Source organism: Galeopterus variegatus, unplaced genomic scaffold (genome assembly GCF_000696425.1).
Source record: "Galeopterus variegatus unplaced genomic scaffold, G_variegatus-3.0.2 Scaffold625, whole genome shotgun sequence".
NCBI lineage: Eukaryota > Metazoa > Chordata > Mammalia > Dermoptera > Cynocephalidae > Galeopterus > Galeopterus variegatus.
In genome coordinates this window covers 198,002-215,806 of record NW_007726736.1, presented here as the reverse complement: position 1 = coordinate 215,806, position 17,805 = coordinate 198,002, and the positions used below count along the sequence as shown (strand labels likewise).

Here is a 17,805-nt window from a genome sequence, read left to right as displayed (position 1 = left end):
ACAGGGTTAGTGCTTCATGCTGAAGAGACATCTGATGGGAAACCCTGAGTGGGCTGGGGTATTGAAAAGCCACCAGCCCATGGCAGGCACCAGCAACTACTAGGGGCTCTCTCCTTGCCCATTCACAGGGCCTGGCCAGCAGAGGCTGGTAGGTGACACAAGCGGCGCACTATACCATATCACATCACATCAGTGGTGATCAAAACCACACCTGAAACCAGAACTAATTTCCACACAGCCCCCAGCAATTGCCTGACCACAGCTCCCCTCTGCCACCCCCTTTCTGGTCCCAATTGCTCAGCTGCTTATTTGGGCTCTCGAGACAAAAAGTCAATGTTTCAAGAGAAGCAAAAGGCTAAATACTCCCAAAGCAGTGAGGGGAATGTGAGGGAGGGAGCAAGTATCCCCCCTGCTGCCTGACAGGCCATCCTTGGAGAGGTGGAGGAATAGCCTCCCCCCAACCTGAGCACAGCTGCTGGACACCAACTCAAGCAGCAAGGCAGCCCCACTGCAGGGCCACCCAGGTGCCAGCACCCACACCCTGTGGATAGCGTCAAGAGCTGCAGTGAAGCAGATGGGGGTGGGAACGAGAAGCTGACTTCAACGCAGCTAGGTACAAGGTCACGGCTGTTTCTCACCATGAAGGACTCACGAGTCATCCCGCATCTCGGGGAGACGTCTGCAGGGCTCTCTTACCTGCCTCGCCACCCTCCGCGCCTCCCAGTAAGGCTTCGAGTCTTCCACGGCTTTGCCAATTTTCTTCACCAGTTCATCCAGTTTCACCGTTGCTTCAACCAGAACGGAGCGGAACTTCTGACGAGCATCCTGCAGCCGGGAGAAATTGAGGAAACAGTTCAGGCTCACGAAGGAATCGGCAAACACCTGCTTCCCCTAACCAGAAGGTGGGGCTTTACCCAACATACAGACTCCTAAATTAACATCTTTACAAGACAGTGCCCAGATCAGCACTCTACACAAGAACTTCCTGCCACAGTGAAAATGTCCTTTAATCTGCACTGTCTGGTATGGCAGCCACAAGCCACATGTGGCTATGAGCACTTGAAATTGGCTAGTGTGCCTGAAGAAATGTGTTCACTTATTTGATTTTAACTAACTACATTTAAGTTTTAAAAATTAATGTGGCTAGTGACTCCTATATTGGACAGTACAGTTTAAAAAAAAAAAAAAAAGCTCTGTCCCTCGGGGAAACAATTTCCAGTCTAGCCCCGTCTAGCACAGGCCTGCCTTCAGAGCACCTCCAGTCTGGTGAGTGAGCTGGACATTACAACCCATGCCAGAGAAGGCAGTGCCAGGACGGGATCGGTACAGGTGCCACAGAACCCAGTGGTGGAGAACCTCGCCAGACCAGGTGATAGAGGGAGGCTCGTGGAAAACTTCCAGAAGCATATCTAAACAGCAGTCTGAAGCTTGAATGGAAACTCAGGAGAGGGGAGGAAATGCTGAGTCCCGAGGGAAGAGGAAGCAGCATCGAGTTCTGGAATGCAGGGAATGGCCAGAGATAAGGGTGGCCGCCCACCCTGGAGACAGCAACCAGAAACTTGGGCCTTGACCAGAGTTTGGAAGGAACAGGCAGGTGGACCATGTTAATCACATCATAAAGCTCAAGAAATCAAATCCAGGAGGTACAAGGAGGGGGGAAAAATGAAAAAGAAGAAACTGAGTCCCAGGTCTATGAGGACATATTGGGGGGATCAGGTCAGTACTTCACAGACCCCACATCCTCTTTGGCATCTGCAGGCAGAGCCTCACCTGGGGGGAGGGTATGCTCACGTGTGTACGTACCAGTTTGAGAAAGGGGAAACGGATATGCAGAGAAGAAGGAACCACACATGATCAGGAGCTGCGGGGCTGTCCTGAGACTAAACAGCCACCCTGCTGGTAAAACACGTGTTCCATCAGCTGGAGGGGCTGCCTCACAATAACTGTCTGAAAACTTATTTCTACATGCAGAACTGTAGGGGCCTCATGGGGTGAAGGCAGCTCTGATCAGTCCTTCTAGCTCACGCCTGTCATCTCAAGCCCTGGGCTTGCTAGATGGGATTGGAAACATTGCTGCATTCCAGGACATGGGGATGCTGCCTCTGCCTCAGAGGTTCCTCGGAGCCTGAGCCTGGTCCCCCTTCTGACACAGTTTGGCCTCTGTCCCCAGTTCTGTGTCATCATCTTCACCATCCTGATTTTCTCTGCCTTCTCCTCTGTTAGCCCAGGCCTGGAGTCGCCTGGTACAGTTTCTGAAGACAGAGAACAAGTTAGACTTGTACTCCAGGGGAGCACAGATGCCTTGGGGTGGCCCAGGGAACAGCAAAGCCCCACAGAGCTTCTGCTGGACTTGGCTTCCAGTGAGCAGGAGGCAGCATGTTGTCAAAGCCCAGGATTCTAATCAGAGACACAGATTCAACCCTGGCTAAACCTTCTGCGGGGCCCTAACCAGGTGACTTCTCTATGAACTATTTGTATTACCTATAAAATTGTTACTTTCCATCACATAAGGTGCTGTTAGAAGGAAGAGAGAATGCAGATGTAAAGCACTAACAGCTCCTGGGCACACAGTAGGTGCTCAATAAATGCGTACAAGTTTTCCTCCTGGCATAAAAGGAGAGTCATGGCCCCATTTAAAGCCACCCAGGGGATCTCTGTGATGCAAGTGTGGCTAACATAACAGATGTAATAACCTGCTACACTGTGCAGGCAGCTGCTTTGCAAAAAGCAAGACCAAATCCTCACAGTCACCTCCCTGGTGGTGGGGAGCACCAGTGCTATCCACATCCACAACACAAATAAAACAAATCAGGGGTCAGATCATCAGCGTGTGGCTGAGGGCAGGTCACATCATCCCCCTGGGCATCATCTACAAAATAAGAATTGGGCCCCAAACAAGTGGCCTGTGAACCAAGAGGCTTAATGCATTTGGCCTGTATGCTATGTAGTAAATGTCAGGAAAATACACATTTAAAAAAAAAAAAAATCCAGTGATCTGGCAACATTGGGCCCCTATTCCTGCCTGGCAGCCACTAATTAGAAGTAGAGTACAAGGTGCCCCCTTAGTCAAGGACTGCCCTCTCCAGCCCACACCACCCATGCACTGCTTCACTCATCCAGGTCCCCTGCCCAGTCGTGGGGACATTTGACCTGTCAAGAGCTGTTCTGAGCACTGGTGAATACAACCCACCAACTCTGCCTTTGTGGGGAAAAAGAGACACAGAGCACAGACTAACAGTTTACTAGGTGCCAGGCACTACCGTAAGTGCTTTAACCCCATTGATTTGTGCAATCGCTGCCAACCTTATCAGGTAGGTGCTGCTGTTGTTGTTTACATTTTACAAAGGAGAAAACTGGGGGACAGGGAAGATGGGTAATTTGCCCAAAGTCACAGAGCAAACAGTAAATAATAAGTACAATGTAGTATGATAGGTACTAAGACCTAAATATACACAGCTTGCAACAGACAAGCAACTGGGAAGGCCTCCCAAAGAAAGTGTCATCCAAGCCCGTCTTTGAGGAAAGGGGATTTCACCAGACAGAGGAAACTCTGGGCATTAGAGGCCCAGCTCAAGCAAAAGCTGGCAGGGCTGTAGCAAGAGAGGCATGTGCACGTAGTAGGGCATCTGAACTCCATGCCATGAGCAACAGGGAGCTGTGGTGGGTTGTGGGGGAGGGGCAGGGAGATTCTTATTTTTACTCTCTTTGCAGAAGATGTTCTGGTGCTAGTTTGTCACTGAGATTTTGTCTCCCTCCTCTACTTTTCTCTCCTTGCTATTTTCTCTTTGGCCTTAAATCACATCTCATAATCAAACCTTTGAACCTGGGTCTACATGGTGGGTTTTTTCCACATTAAGGCTCACATAATTTATTGCCCACGCACCCTTTGTCAGAAATGACTGAAGAAAGCATTCTACCACAAAAAGGAGAAGTAATCACTGTTTACTAGATGGCTCAACTGTGACCAGCACTTACAAAGCTGCAGTAATGTAATCGCCCAATACTGACCATATTATAATCTGCCTGTAGGACAGGGAATAGGAAAGGTAGGTATGGGGTGATGACAGAGGGAGGAAAGAGACTAAAATCTCATCTTCTATAGTGGGACATGGGCAGATAATAACTCAAACTGAAAAATCAAGAAGTAGCCACAGGAAACTTTTAAGGGTCACAGGAATAAATAACTCAATAACCAGCTACAATACAGTAAACTGCCTCTATAAAAGGTAGAGGGAAAAAACTGGGGGAGAGGTGGGAGGATGGGATACTAGTGAGGTTTTTTTATTTGGGTTTTTTTTTTTTTTTTTTTTTTTTTAAAGATGACCAGTAAGGGGATCTCAACCCTTGGCTTGGTGTTGTCAGCACCACGCTCAGCCAGTGAGCAAACCGGCCATCCCTATATGGGATCCGAACCCGTGGCCTTGGTGTTATCAGCCCCACACTCTCCCGAGTGAGCCACGGGCCGGCCTTGGAGGTTTTGTTTAGTTTTAAGCTTTTTTGTTTTTCATTGAGGTAAAATACCGCAGAGTATTTTTAAAGACTCCTCAGGTGATCTTGATGGGCAGTTGAGGGCCTACCACAAGGGGATCTCAACCCTTGGCTTGGTGTTGTCAGCACCACGCTCAGCCAGTGAGCAAACCGGCCATCCCTATATGGGATCCGAACCCGTGGCCTTGGTGTTATCAGCACCACACTCTCCCGAGTGAGCCACGGGCCGGCCTTGGGGGTTTTGTTTAGTTTTAAGCTTTTTTGTTTTTCATTGAGGTAAAATACCATGGTGGATTTTTATAAGCAGAGGCATGACCTGATCAGATTTGGGTTTTACAAAGTTGTTACCAGGCTGCAGAGTATTTTTAAAGACTCCTCAGGTGATCTTGATGGGCAGTTGAGGGCCTACCACCCTGGTTAATGCCCTTTTGCAATTGCCTGTATTAAGTGTATGACCATCAAAGGGTCCTGAACCCAAGAGCCTTGATTTGAAATCAGAATTTCACTCCATAAATGAGGCTGTGCTGCCAGGATGATGTAGGACTGGCTGACGTCCAACCTCCAACAAGCTTATTCACCCAAGATGCATCAACAGCTCCACACAAAGCTAGTCTTCCCCCAGATAAGAAAATGCCCACCCAGTTCTTTTACCATTCCACAGAGGACAACAGCTACTTGAGTAACAATTTCCCAAAAATACTTGGGTGTGGGAGCCCACACACCAAAATCTTTCCTGCCTGCTCAACAGCCAGGATTTTCCTTGGGCTTCACCCCCACCTCTTAGTCCCTGGTGGAGCAGCTCTGGTCCCAGAAGTGGTCATGAGACCCAGGCCCAGCCCATCACACATGCATACTCCTAGCCCAGTGATTCTGGGGTGGCAGGGGGAGGGCATGACCCATCAGAGTCAATGACTTCATTCTGAGACTTTTCTGAAACTGTTAGAGAACTTTTTTCCACTGAGATGGCTAAGAAGATGGAATGAAAGCCTGGAGCAGACAGCAGATGTCTTGGCCCCATGAGGGGAAAGCCTGCCAGAGGAAAGGAAGGATGGGGAGAGAGGGGGAGGGAGGACCAAGTCCCAGGGACACTTTGAGCCTCTGGACCCAGCAATGGCAGACGATGTACCCCTACACTCCTCCTCTCTGAACACAGAAGTCCCCCTCTCACCATCACAATTGCTTTTCATTTGTTCCATAGTTAGCTGGAATTGGATTGCTGTCACTTGCAAATTAATTAAGTCTTTAAAAAACATGAGACTGAAAAATACACCTTCAGGTAGTCATATTAATGTAGATAGGAAAGGGAGGGCCAATCTACATTTTGTAACATGGCAAAGCACTGTAATTAAATACAGTTAATGGCTGGAGGGCTTCTGCCCCTGACAATAAAGTCATGTTGATAAGTAGCAGAATCTGCAGAATTTAACTCAAACTAACCTTTATAAAGCATTTCTTTTGTTCTGTTTTTGGTTTTGTTTGTTTGCTTTTTTTGGTGGCTGGCCAGTGAGGGGATCCAAACCCTTGACCTTGATGTTATTAACACCACGCTCTAACCAAGAGAGCTAACCAGCCAGCCCTGTAAAACATTTCTTTAAATCCATCTAGATGACAGCTTGCCACATCTTAAAGCCAGCTTGCCACAATGGGGCGTGTGCTTTTTGCCTCATTTCCTAGTTCAAGAAAAGACTTGACCATGGTTCTTTGTCTCCTACAATTAGAGACAAATATGTCCTCCAAGATCAGAGTGGGGGTGCTTCAGAAATGTCCAGGGAGGAGAGAAAGCTGACTGTTTTTCTACAGGAAATCATCCAGAAGGAGAAGAGTTTAGAAATACAAACTCATTTTGAGAGAACAGGCAGACATTTTAGCAGTCAAGGAAAACAAGCCATTTACCATCCTAAGGCTATTTACCAGCTGACTTTTTTAGATCAGCACTCAAAGGAGTTCTAAAACAGTTCCCTCTGCTTGGATGAGGCCTCAGATCTTCAAATCTGAAAACTGCCTCGTCCATTAGGTGACTCAGACTGAGGGTAATTTATTCAAGCAAAGAATTGCTGAGTGTGGCACCTGTCTGAATGTGTCAGTGTGTCAAAAATACAGCCCTGTATCAGATAAGAACTCCAGCTAAACCAAACCAGCCAGTGTGCCCTGGAAACAGCATGCTGGGTGTCACCACACTGGGGAAGAGATTCTGGCCAACCTGCTCACCTAAGCCTCAACGACCTCACTCGTAAGCTGAGAATGACGGCCTTTCCCCTACACAAAGGTCTCCCCAGAACCAAGTGAAATAAAGATAGGATGTCGGTTTTTTAAAAATAACTGTCCTACATATTAGAGATGACACCGTATTTCAAAGGATCCTTAGTAACACTTCCCCCCACCCACCCAGTTATGTCATTTATAAATACCCCACTCTCAGTTTGTGGAAAGAGATTTCACAGCCATTTTCTGAGCCTCACAACAACCCTGTAAGACCGGCTCAGCAAGAATTACTCTCTCCAATCCACAGATAAGAAAACTGGAGCCCCTGGTAACTGATTTTTCTGCCCGAGGACACACAGCAAAGCCCATCTTCAGTCTTTTAGTCCATTGTGCCTTTCACTTGCCCAGTGGCTCCCAAAGTGTGGCCCAGGGGAACCGCTGTGGGGGTGGATGGGGGGTTGTCCCTGAGACCTTTTCGGGGAGTCTGCAAGGTGGAAAACTTTTCATAATAAAGTAAGAATTATTTGCCTTTTTCACCTTCTTTCTCTCATGAGACTTCAGTGGAGTTTTCCAGAGGCTACCTGACATGACACGGCAAGAGATGGAACGCAGAGGCAGATATGAGAATCCAGCTCTTCTCTTCAGCCAGACATTAAAGAGACTTGCAAAAACACATAAAAGACTTTTTTTCATTAAAGTCTTTTTTGTTTGGGAAAATAATTCTTTTCCATAAAATACATTACTTATGTTAACATGTCATTTTTAGGGAATTAATACAGATCTTTAAAACTTCTTAGTTTTAATTTCTAATACGGCAAATATTGATATTACCCACAAAAACAGAAGCTCCCTGGAGTACTCAGCTATTCCTAAGAGTGTAAAGGGGACCTGAGACCAAAAAGTTTCAGCTCTGCTGCACAGCACCAAGCCGGGGCCATAACCCAGCCTTGGGCCTGCTCTGGAAAGACCCCTCTGGAACCGGAGACATCAGTGTGTTTTCAATAGGAGTGAAGCAGTTACTTCTTTTCTCTTATCTTTTTTCAGTCTTTCTGACTCCATCGAGTACTACTACGTCTTCAACACCTCTTCACATCCGCTAATCTCCTTTTTAAGAAAAGACGTGCCAGAAGCTTTTCTGATGTTGCAGAGCAGTTGGGGAAAGGAGCAGAGGGAAGGGGGAAAGAAATAGGGTGGGAGAAGGAGGGAGGAGGAGGGGCAGGGCTGAGGCCTGTGGCACCCCCCTCATTCCTGCAGGGGAGACCAGAGGGCTTCCAGCAGTGGCTTGGTCATAGCTGGGCTGGGTGCAGATGTCAGGGGGGTGTGGCTGAAGCCCTTGCTCCCCCACCAATCCAGCTCAGGAGCTGGGGCGCTTCCTGTGGCAGCTTGGTGGTCTTCACTGGGCTGGTTGTGCATGTGGGGGGGGGCATGGCTGAGGTCCTTGGCCCCCCCACCGCCCTGGCTAGGGAGAGCCCTGGGTGCTACCTGTGGTGGCTTCGTGGTCATCGCTGGACTGGTTGTGGGTGTTGGGGGCATGTCTGTAGCCTCAGCCCTTCCCCCTCCCTAGCTTGGTAGCCCAGAGGACTTCTAGGTGTTATAGGTGTTCTTTGGTGAAGTGAGACCGTTACTAGTTAATATCAAACTTTGTCTCTGGACTGTGGGTATTTTGTTTTTCTTGCAGTTCTGTATTGGATTATTTGCTGTTCCCACCACTTAAACACTTAACTGGAACTAATTTGTTGTCCTTTGCTTACTAGTAAAATGGACATCAGCTAGAATTTGATAAGAAAAACAATAAATCCACTGGAAACGATATAACATTTCTCCGAAAGTCACCAAGCTGTGCCCTTAAGATCTGGGCACTTTCCTAAGTGTATATTATTCTTTAATAAAAAGCTTGCTTTAAAAAAAATGTATTTTCCTTTAATGGTTTTCCATTTATACTCATGATGTTTCCTTTTCAAACAAACTGAAGTAAATATGTGAATCAATTTAAAGGACGATATGGAATCAATAGCACATGCGGTACCAGGATACAGCAGAAATGATGACAAAGCAGCAGAATGACTGGAGTTAGGAAAGTGCTGCCCTAGAGCGATGGTAAAGTCTCTGTTAGCAGGAACATTCTAGAATTATATGATAAAAGGCACCACTGGAAACACCTGAAATGCTTTTAAGTTTACTACAAACCATGCTTTCTTTTCACACATCCAATCTATTCTTTAACAGCACTAGTGGCAGCTACTAACACACACAAAGAAACCACTTCAAATAGTGGTTGGATGAAAAGGCAGTGAGTGCTCTCCAGCACTGTCTGATGGAACTCTCTGCGACGTGGCCATGTTCTCTATCTGTGCCATCCGATACAGAAGCCATAGCCACGCGTGGCTAATAAGAACACTTGAAGTGGCTAGTGCAACAAAGAGAATGTTTTAGTTTTATTTAATTAAATTTATAGTTTAAATAGCTGCATGTGGCTAGTGGCTACCACAATGGACAGCACAGGCGCAGCCCTAGACCCTTCCCCACTTGGAGGGCTCACAGCACACTCCTCGGCCCTCCCTCCCTCCCTCCCTCCCTCCCTCCAGCTGCCTTCCCTCCTTGCCTCTGTCCAGTTTTTCTTTCCTTAGACCCAGCTCCAGCAGGAAGGGGCTTTCACAGCCCTTCAGAAGGGGAGCCAACCAGAAAGGCTGATGCCTGAGGGCACAGGAGCCAGGAAGAAGCAGAGGTGGAGGAAAGGAGGGCATTTAAGACCATCAAGGAGCTGAAGCCAGCCCCAACGCTCTGATCACTTCACAGGCCCAATTACACATCAGTGGTGTCACCCAACTAGAAGAACCTGGTAAAACAGCCCCAATGTGACAGAAACATGAATGGAAAAGAAAAAAAGAAGAAAATACTAGGACCTTCAAGTTGGGGAAAACCTCAGGATCACCGTTGGTGACCAGAGGCCTAACTCCCCTCCTTCTGACTCCTTTTCTTTTCCCACCTCAAGCCCTGACTTTAGCCTTAGAGGCCTCTCGCAGTGTCTGCCAAACTCATTACTTCCTTCTGGGAGGACCATCCCACATATGATGGGCAGAAACTTGCCGCCATGTTCCTGATACAAGACCCTCTCTCGAGGAAGCCAAAGGAGCAAGAGGCAGACAAAGACAGAGGTGAGACAGAGAAGAAAGCAAATGTAGAGAAAATATGGAGGTCGCAGAGGAGAGGTGGTAGGAGATTATCTGGGTTCCTGATCCTAGCCCTGTAATAACATGGTCATGTAATTTATCAGTCTAACCAGGACGTTTTTAAGAGTGAAGAGGAGCGCTGCTAATAATTGCGCTGGGGAGGAGGGATAGTGAGAAGCTGGTTAATGGACACAAAATTAAAGCTAGATAGACTTCCAGTCAAGATGGTGGAATAGACGATCCCCAGCATCACTCTCTGCCACAAATCAACCACTTTACACCTATTAAAAAGCAACAACAGCCAAGCTGGAGCCGCTAGAGCTCAGGGGAAGAGGAGGAGAGACCTACAGAGTTCATGAAGGCAGGAGAAGCCACAATGAGAGAAAGAAAAAACCACTCTGACCATTTCGAACCCCAGCCAGTTCCAAGCTGGAACTTCTGAGTGCATGGAGCAGAAGCTGGCAAAAGCCACAGCTGTGCCCTTCAGATGGAGTTACTTGGAGGTGGCAGGGGACAAGATGGCCTTGGTGGCCCCCAGGCCAGCAAGACCACTAATAGGGACCCCATGGACCCATATAGGAGCAAGGAGCCACACAACTGAAGAAAAAGAGCCACTCAGAGGCCGGTGAGTCATCACAAGGGATCAGCACACAGCCCATCCCATGGGAAGTGTTTGGAGCATGGGCAGGGAGGGACACAGGCACACGAGGGGAACACTGGGACACAGCAAGGACAGCTGGCCAGCACACCAATCATTGCAGGACCACTCAGAGGAGACTGGTCAGGAATATAGAACTGCAGGGGGTACAGTTTGCTGAACAGACTCAGGCCCAGACCAGAATTTCTACACAACCCAGGTGAACTGGATCTCACGAGACCTGAAGTACCCATGAAGTTGATAGAGTTTGGATGTGCTGTCCCCACAAAAACTCATATGGAAATCTGATACCCACTGTGGCAGTGCTGGAAGCTGTTTGAGCCATGGGGGTGGATCCCTCATAAATGGTTTAATGCTCTCCCTGGGTAGGGGGATTAATGAGTGAGTTCTTGCTCTATTAGTTCCCACGAGAGCTGGTTGTTTAAAAGACCCTGGCACCTCCCCTCTCTCTCTTGCTTCCTCTAGCCATGTGATCTGTTTTTGCCTGCCGGCTGCCTGCCACTTTCTGCCATGAGTAGAAGCAGCCTGAGGCCCATGCCAGAATCATAAGCCAAATAAACCTCTGTTCTTTATAAATTACCCAGTCTCAGGTATCTCTGTTATAGCAACACAAATGGACTAATACAAAAGTCAACCATTAAAACCTGAGCTGCACAAAAAGCCTTCCCCAGGGAATCAGCAGCAAAGCAGCAATTTAGCTCAACTACAGGGCTCAAGTTCTGGTCACCACAGGAAGTTCCCCCATTTTACTAGTAAGCAAAGGACAACAAATTAGTTCCAGTTAAGTGTTTAAGTGGTGGGAACAGCAAATAATCCAATACAGAACTGCAAGAAAAACAAAATACCCACAGTCCAGAGACAAAGTTTGACATTAACTAGTAAAGGTCTCACTTCACCAAACAACACCTATAACACCTAGAAGTCCTCTGGGCTACCAAGCTAGGGAGGGGGAAGGGCTGAGGCTACAGACATGCCCCCAACACCCACAACCAGTCCAGCGATGACCGCGAAGCCACCACAGGTAGCACCCAGGGCTCTCCCTAGCCAGGGCGGTGGAGGGGCCAAGGACCTCAGCCATGCCCCCCCCACATGCACAACCAGCCCAGTGAAGACCACCAAGCTGCCACAGGAAGCGCCCCAGCTCCTGAGCTGGATTGGTGGGGGAGCAAGGGCTTCAGCCACACCCCCCTGACATCTGCACCCAGCCCAGCTATGACCAAGCCACTGCTGGAAGCCCTCTGGTCTCCCCTGCAGGAATGAGGGGGGTGCCACAGGCCTCAACCCTGCCCCTCCTCCTCCCTCCTTCTCCCACCCTATTTCTTTCCCCCTTCCCTTCTGCTCCTTTCCCCACTGCTCTGCAACATCAGAAAATGTAAAAAAATAACATTAATAAATTAAATAAACTTAAAATAAAAAAATTTAAAAAGCTAGGTAGGAAAAATAAGTTCTAGTGGTGTACAGTCAAGCCAGGCATCTATAATTAATAATAATTTACTGCACGTTATCAAGCAGCTAGAAGAGAGATCAAATGTTCACATCACAAAGAAATGATTAAGTTTTGCAATGATAAATATGCTAATTACCCTGATTTGATCATCACACACTGTACATATGTATTGAAATATAGCTCTGTACCATCAATACATCTCAATAAAAATAATTGGGACAACAGGCATAAACAAAGACCATCAGGCCAAATGAGATGTGTGGTCTCCCTATGAGTAAGACCCAGCAATGCTTCCCTCCCTTAGGTTCCATGAAGGATTCCTATAACTTTTCAGAAAGCTCTCCCTTTTATTTAAGCTATTTGAGTGGATTGTGGGACAAAGTACAGGAGGTGGGGGCTAAAACCAGCTTAGACATCATCCAGCTCCAAACCTCTAGGCAGGCCCTATGCAGCTCAACAGCTTTGGCAATAAGGCCAGATCCTGTTGCCTAACCCAAACCCTTTCTGTGGCATCACATGGCCTGTTCCGGTTCTGAACCACCAACTGGTTCCTGCCACCAAGAGAAAAGGAAAGTAAGCAAACATGGGGGGTCACCATGGCTGCCTCCTGCAAGTTTCCCTGTGAGGTTAACAAGGGTCTTAGGAGCCTTTTGAGAACTAAGTAAAATCAATTCCCTCCTAGACAGAATGACTGGTTTAGAACTCTGAACTAACTACAGAGTGTTTCCCAAGAAGCAGGGGAGCACCCAGTCGCATCTTTCAGAACATTGCAGTCTTCCTTTAATCTCTGGTCAGCATCGAGATTCCACAACCAGAGGGAGGCACTACCATTTGGAGGCTGAGTTAAGGCAGTTTGCAGGTGGGAATGAGGAAAAGTTTTTTGTTTTTTTTCAACTTTTTAATTTCAAATAATTTCAGACTTGGAAAAAATAAGGGTAATATGCAGACATGATGCCCCTTTACGCTGAAATATTTCAGTGCATATTTCCTAAAGATAAGGCCAACTTCTTACATAACCAGAGTACAATGATCAAAATCAGAAAATTAACATTGATACTATGCTATTAATCTGATCTATGACTTCATTCAAGCTTCATCCACTGTCCCACTAATGTCTTTTACAGTAAAGGAAAAATTTTTTTTCCTGGCCCAGGATCCAATTCAGGACTCACACACTGCATTTGGTTGTTGTAGTGGATTGAATTATGTCTCCCCAAAATTCACTGAAGCTTGAATTTGTCCCCCAAGTTTTATGTATTAGAAACTTAGCCCCCACTGTGACTGTTAAGAGGCTGGGAAATCCTACTGTGGTAGTTGAAAGGTGGAATCTTGAAGAGGTGATTGGATTGTAGGACCATGCAGTAGTAAATGGATTGAAAATGGAGGTCCGGGGCGTGGTTCTGAGGGCTTTAAGAGAAGAGGAGAATCTGTCTTTCTCTCTCCCTGCTCTCTCTGCTTCCACCATCTTGCAATGTGAGGCCCCTGAAACTATAAGCAATAAATTTCATTTTTCTTTATAAACCACCCAGTTTCAGGTATTTTGTTATAAGCAACAGAAGCGGGCTAATACAGGTGTCATCTCTCTCTAATGTCCTTTAATCTGGAACAGTTCTTCAATCTTTGTCTTTCATGGCCACTATTTTTTTTTTTAAATACTATGTCATTTTATAGAATGTTAATTTGGAAAAGACTCACTTTCAATTCATCTTTTTGTTGTTACATAGGCATGAGCCACGAGAATGGAAATGAACCAATTACAAAAGAATGTTTAAACAGCCTAAGGTCTAAACAAAGGAAAAACTCATAAGCCCTCTAAACCTATGAAAGCAAGGGTCAGTCCTACAAGGCCCCGGAGGAAGGACTGAAGTTACATAACAGCCCTGCGCGCACACACACACAGACACACACAGACACAAACACACACAGACACACACACACACAGCTAGAAAGACTGACAGGACCAATGCTTTTTCATTCATGGCCAAGCACGTGTTTTTAAACCCACAGGATTCTTTGTGTAAGAAGAGGCAGAATTGCTAAAACTGCAGCATTTTACTGAATTCAGCCACAAGTAAACTATTTCCATGTTTACATCAAGAGGCTTAACATATTTTCAACTTTGAGATCCACTATTCCAAAAATCAAACATTAGATTTCAGACAGATTATACAACTGATGTGCACATTTATTGGGGGTGGTGTTTCAACCACCACCCAAGCTGTTATGAAATATAAGGCCCACTTTATAATTAGCACGAGTTTTAGAATCAGGGCACTGTGGTGAGTTCATGGCCTTGGAAAGCTCCAGAGCTCATTTAGTGCAGCCTCTGCTGGAAGCCCGCATCCACTCACCACAGCATTCCGGCAAGCTGGCTGTCTCCCTTCTGCTGGCTTTTGGATAACCTCCCTTCTGACTGCAGCTAATTGGAATGGAAGGAAAGGAGGGCAAAGGAAGAGAAAGAGCCGAAGTCAAAGTCCACTGCTGTAACTTTAGAGACAAAGAAGAAATTACCAGAAGAAACAGCTATAAACATCAAAAGTGGTTGCTTCTCAAAGTAGAACTGAGGGTGGGAGGAATGAGGCAAAGGACTTTCACTTTTCATTAATATAACTTCCCAGGGGCTTTTTCTTTTCAAACAATATACAAGTATTGTTTCAACAAAAATAAAATTTTGCCTATTACAGCACAGACTGACCACAGAGCTCTTGCATTTCTCATTATGAATCACTCTCAGTCTTGACAATAATTTATTCAGCATGTGCCTAGATTAAAATCAAAATTAAAATCAAGAGTCATACAATATTAGGGGCCGGAAAAGATATTGCCCATCATTTAGCTCAGATGCTCCCACTTTACAGAATAGTTAACTTAAATCTCAGGAGGTAAAGTTCCTCTCCCAAGGAGGTATATCCAGGTAGTGTCAGGGTGAAGATTGAAAACCTGGTCCTCTAAGTCCTACACCAATGTCTTTCATCTCACCAGCCTCAGTGGTGGTCTCAGAATGTGCATCCTCCGTGCCCCCCAACACATACCCAAAAACTATTTAATATTTAAGCACAAGGCCTCCAGCCTCAGACTCCTGGATTTAAATCCTGGCTGCACCCCGCATTGGGTGTCTGACCTGGGAGAACTAAATCTCTCATTGCCATGTTTCTCATCACCATCCTCAAGAGCTGTTGTGAGAATGAATAGGATAAACTATATAAGCCACTTAGCACATAATATGCTTTCACTAAATAATAGTTATTTTTATAGGTACCGTTATTTAATACATGGAAAGGCGGGGGGGTGGGACTGTGAGGAGGACCAACACTTGTTGAACCTTATATGCCAGGCACAAAGCCAAGCACTTTACAAACATCACCTATTTCATCTTTAGCAGCAAAATAAGTATTGCCCTTCCTGTTTTAGAGAGAAGGAAATTACAACCCAGAAAAGCTGAAAAGTTTGCCAAGACTACGTAGCTTATTCAGAGGCAAAGAGAGAATTCAAATCCAGCTCTCCTGAGCTCCAAAGACCAGGCTTTCCACAATCCCATGCCATGTAGTTTAGTTTCTATCAGCTCCAAAAAAAAGTTTTCCTGTGCTCTTTTGACCCCAAGTTCCAACTGGGGCAGCAGATCTAATTTCTAGCAAATAAATGCAATGCTAAGATTTTATTTTCCCAAAGAAGACCCAGCAAAACCAGTGGCAAGGAAAGAAAGCAGCATGTCCCTCCCCCTGAATTTAGAAAGGGTCTGCCTGACTACTGTACCTTTGGCTCTAGGCTCCACTCATTTTTTCTAGTAGGCACTGAAGCCACAGCCTAATTTTCTCTCCAGCAAAATTTTCAAGAAATGGGCAAAGCAACAAAGAATTCCCTGTGGCAAGACCCATAGCACTACTAAGAACTGCTGCCTCTTGCTTTTGCTGCTGTGGCTTACTTAGGGTCACTGGGAGTGCTAACCAAAGTCCTTGCTTTGCTGGCTAGTTAACCATTAAAATACCTCAAGAAGACACTGTGAAGTGAGGTTGTTTATGAAGTCTCCCCCACTAAAGAAAGGGAAGAAAGGAAGAAAACCATGTCCTGCAGTCCTCAAACTTAGTCACTGTCTCTATATCACCACAATGAGTGTGGCAGTTTTCAAACATGGTCCAAAATTCTTTGGCACTGCTCTCACCAAGAGGAATTTGAATTTGGGTAGGCTCGTGACTGCTTGGACTGACAGAAGTGCTACTTTGGAGTTTCCAAGGTTCAGACAAAATAAAGCCATGAAGCTTCTACCTGATTGTCTTAGGACACTCACTCTGGGGGAAGCCAGACACCATAAGGAAGTCAGAGTACCTGAGACCACCATATGGAAAGGTCACATGTAGGTGCTCTAGTTGACAACCCCCACTGAGCTGCCAGCAAAGAGCCAGCGTCCACTGTCAGACACACAAGTGGACCATCCTGCATGCACAGAGGAGCCTCAAATCACCCCCAGCTGACACATGACTGCACAAAATTCCTCCATGAAGACTGTCCAGATGAGCCCTCTACACGTCCTCTCCAAAGTCCTCCACAAATCATAGGCATTTTAAGCTATTAAGGTTTGGGGTAACATGTTAGGCAGAAATAGTAACCAGAACAATGAGGAAAGACAACATCCTCATTTAATCTCTTCCTATTACTGGAGCCCATTGTTCTGGACTAAGTTCCTGTACTAGGCCTTAACAGATGAGCCTAAAAGTCAAAATGGAGTCACCCCTGCTAAGTTCTATGTCACCAAATTCAAATCAAGCTGTGGTCCGACCTTCTGAGAAAGCAGGAGAGAGAGATAACAGATTTCCCAAACAGGCCAGGTTAAATCTTCAATAGTTATGATAATAAAGTTCCCTCTGTTTTAAACCTTACACAAAAAGGATAGTCTGAAGTAAGGTGATGTTAAATAATCAGTTATTTTTCTATTGCTCTGTCTTGTCTTCCTTTCCTTACAAGGAAAGTAACTTTGAAATGACCAATCCACTTTTTGTTCTTTGTATCTGCTTTCTTCAGCCTTTTCTGTCTATAAATCCATAAAATAGAATAAGTGTTCCAATGAGCCGGGCAGAGGAGGTTGGACTTACAGACAGAAAAGGCTGAAGAAAGCAGAAACAATATTCTATTTTATGGAATGAAGTGTTGCCCAATTCTAGAATCGCAATAAAGCCAATGGGGATCTTTACTTAAATTTGTTGCAATTTTGTCCTTTGACAAGCCAAAAACCAAGGAAGAGAACATTAAGTCTGTGGGCTTCAAATCTACCAAAACAAAGCTGAATCCTTTTGCATGCTGGCAATGGAAGAGTGGGGTGGATGACCACAACCAAAGCCCATTCATCACGCCTTCATAGAGTTTGATGCCAGACAATAAAATAGTTTATATTAAGTGGACTTGGCTGCAGTTATAATAAACAGCGGATATTCCTCTCATTGTCTGCCCACTAGCAGTTTCTGTCTGTCACAGCAAACATTAATATCTCTTAGATAATCCAGCAAAACACAGCAAAGGAAAAATCAAGCAAGAATAGAACAACATTTTTTCCATCTTCCTTTAAGGAAATGAAAAAGGCTGATTTGCCAAGCTCTCTAAGAGCTGCTTTGCAAATTATTGTGATACTTTTGATTAAAATGCATTGCAAAAAAGCAATATAGTCTTTACTGTTGGAAACATCTATGTGGTGATAGACAGATTAAGTAACTCTCCAAGAGGAGGGCTGCTCAAAGATAACTGGGATGTCTGCCAAAGGATGAGATTCCATAGACGTTTAATTCATCCAACCAAAACATGCACACACACACACACCCCCCACAATGTTGAAAGTCCCTATGACAAATGCT

The 17,805-nt window shown here is 45.8% G+C and overlaps 1 protein-coding gene across 1 annotated transcript in view; it reads right to left on the bottom strand.

The window, feature by feature from the left end:
* SH3BP5 (SH3-domain binding protein 5 (BTK-associated)) overlaps positions 1-17,805 on the bottom strand; it is a 73,017-nt gene that overhangs the window by 46,136 nt on the left and 9,076 nt on the right. Inside the window, exon 2 of the mRNA XM_008570720.1 lies at positions 697-825. The gene's annotated coding sequence lies outside the window, so the exon portion shown is untranslated. The remainder of the gene's footprint in view (positions 1-696; positions 826-17,805) is intronic.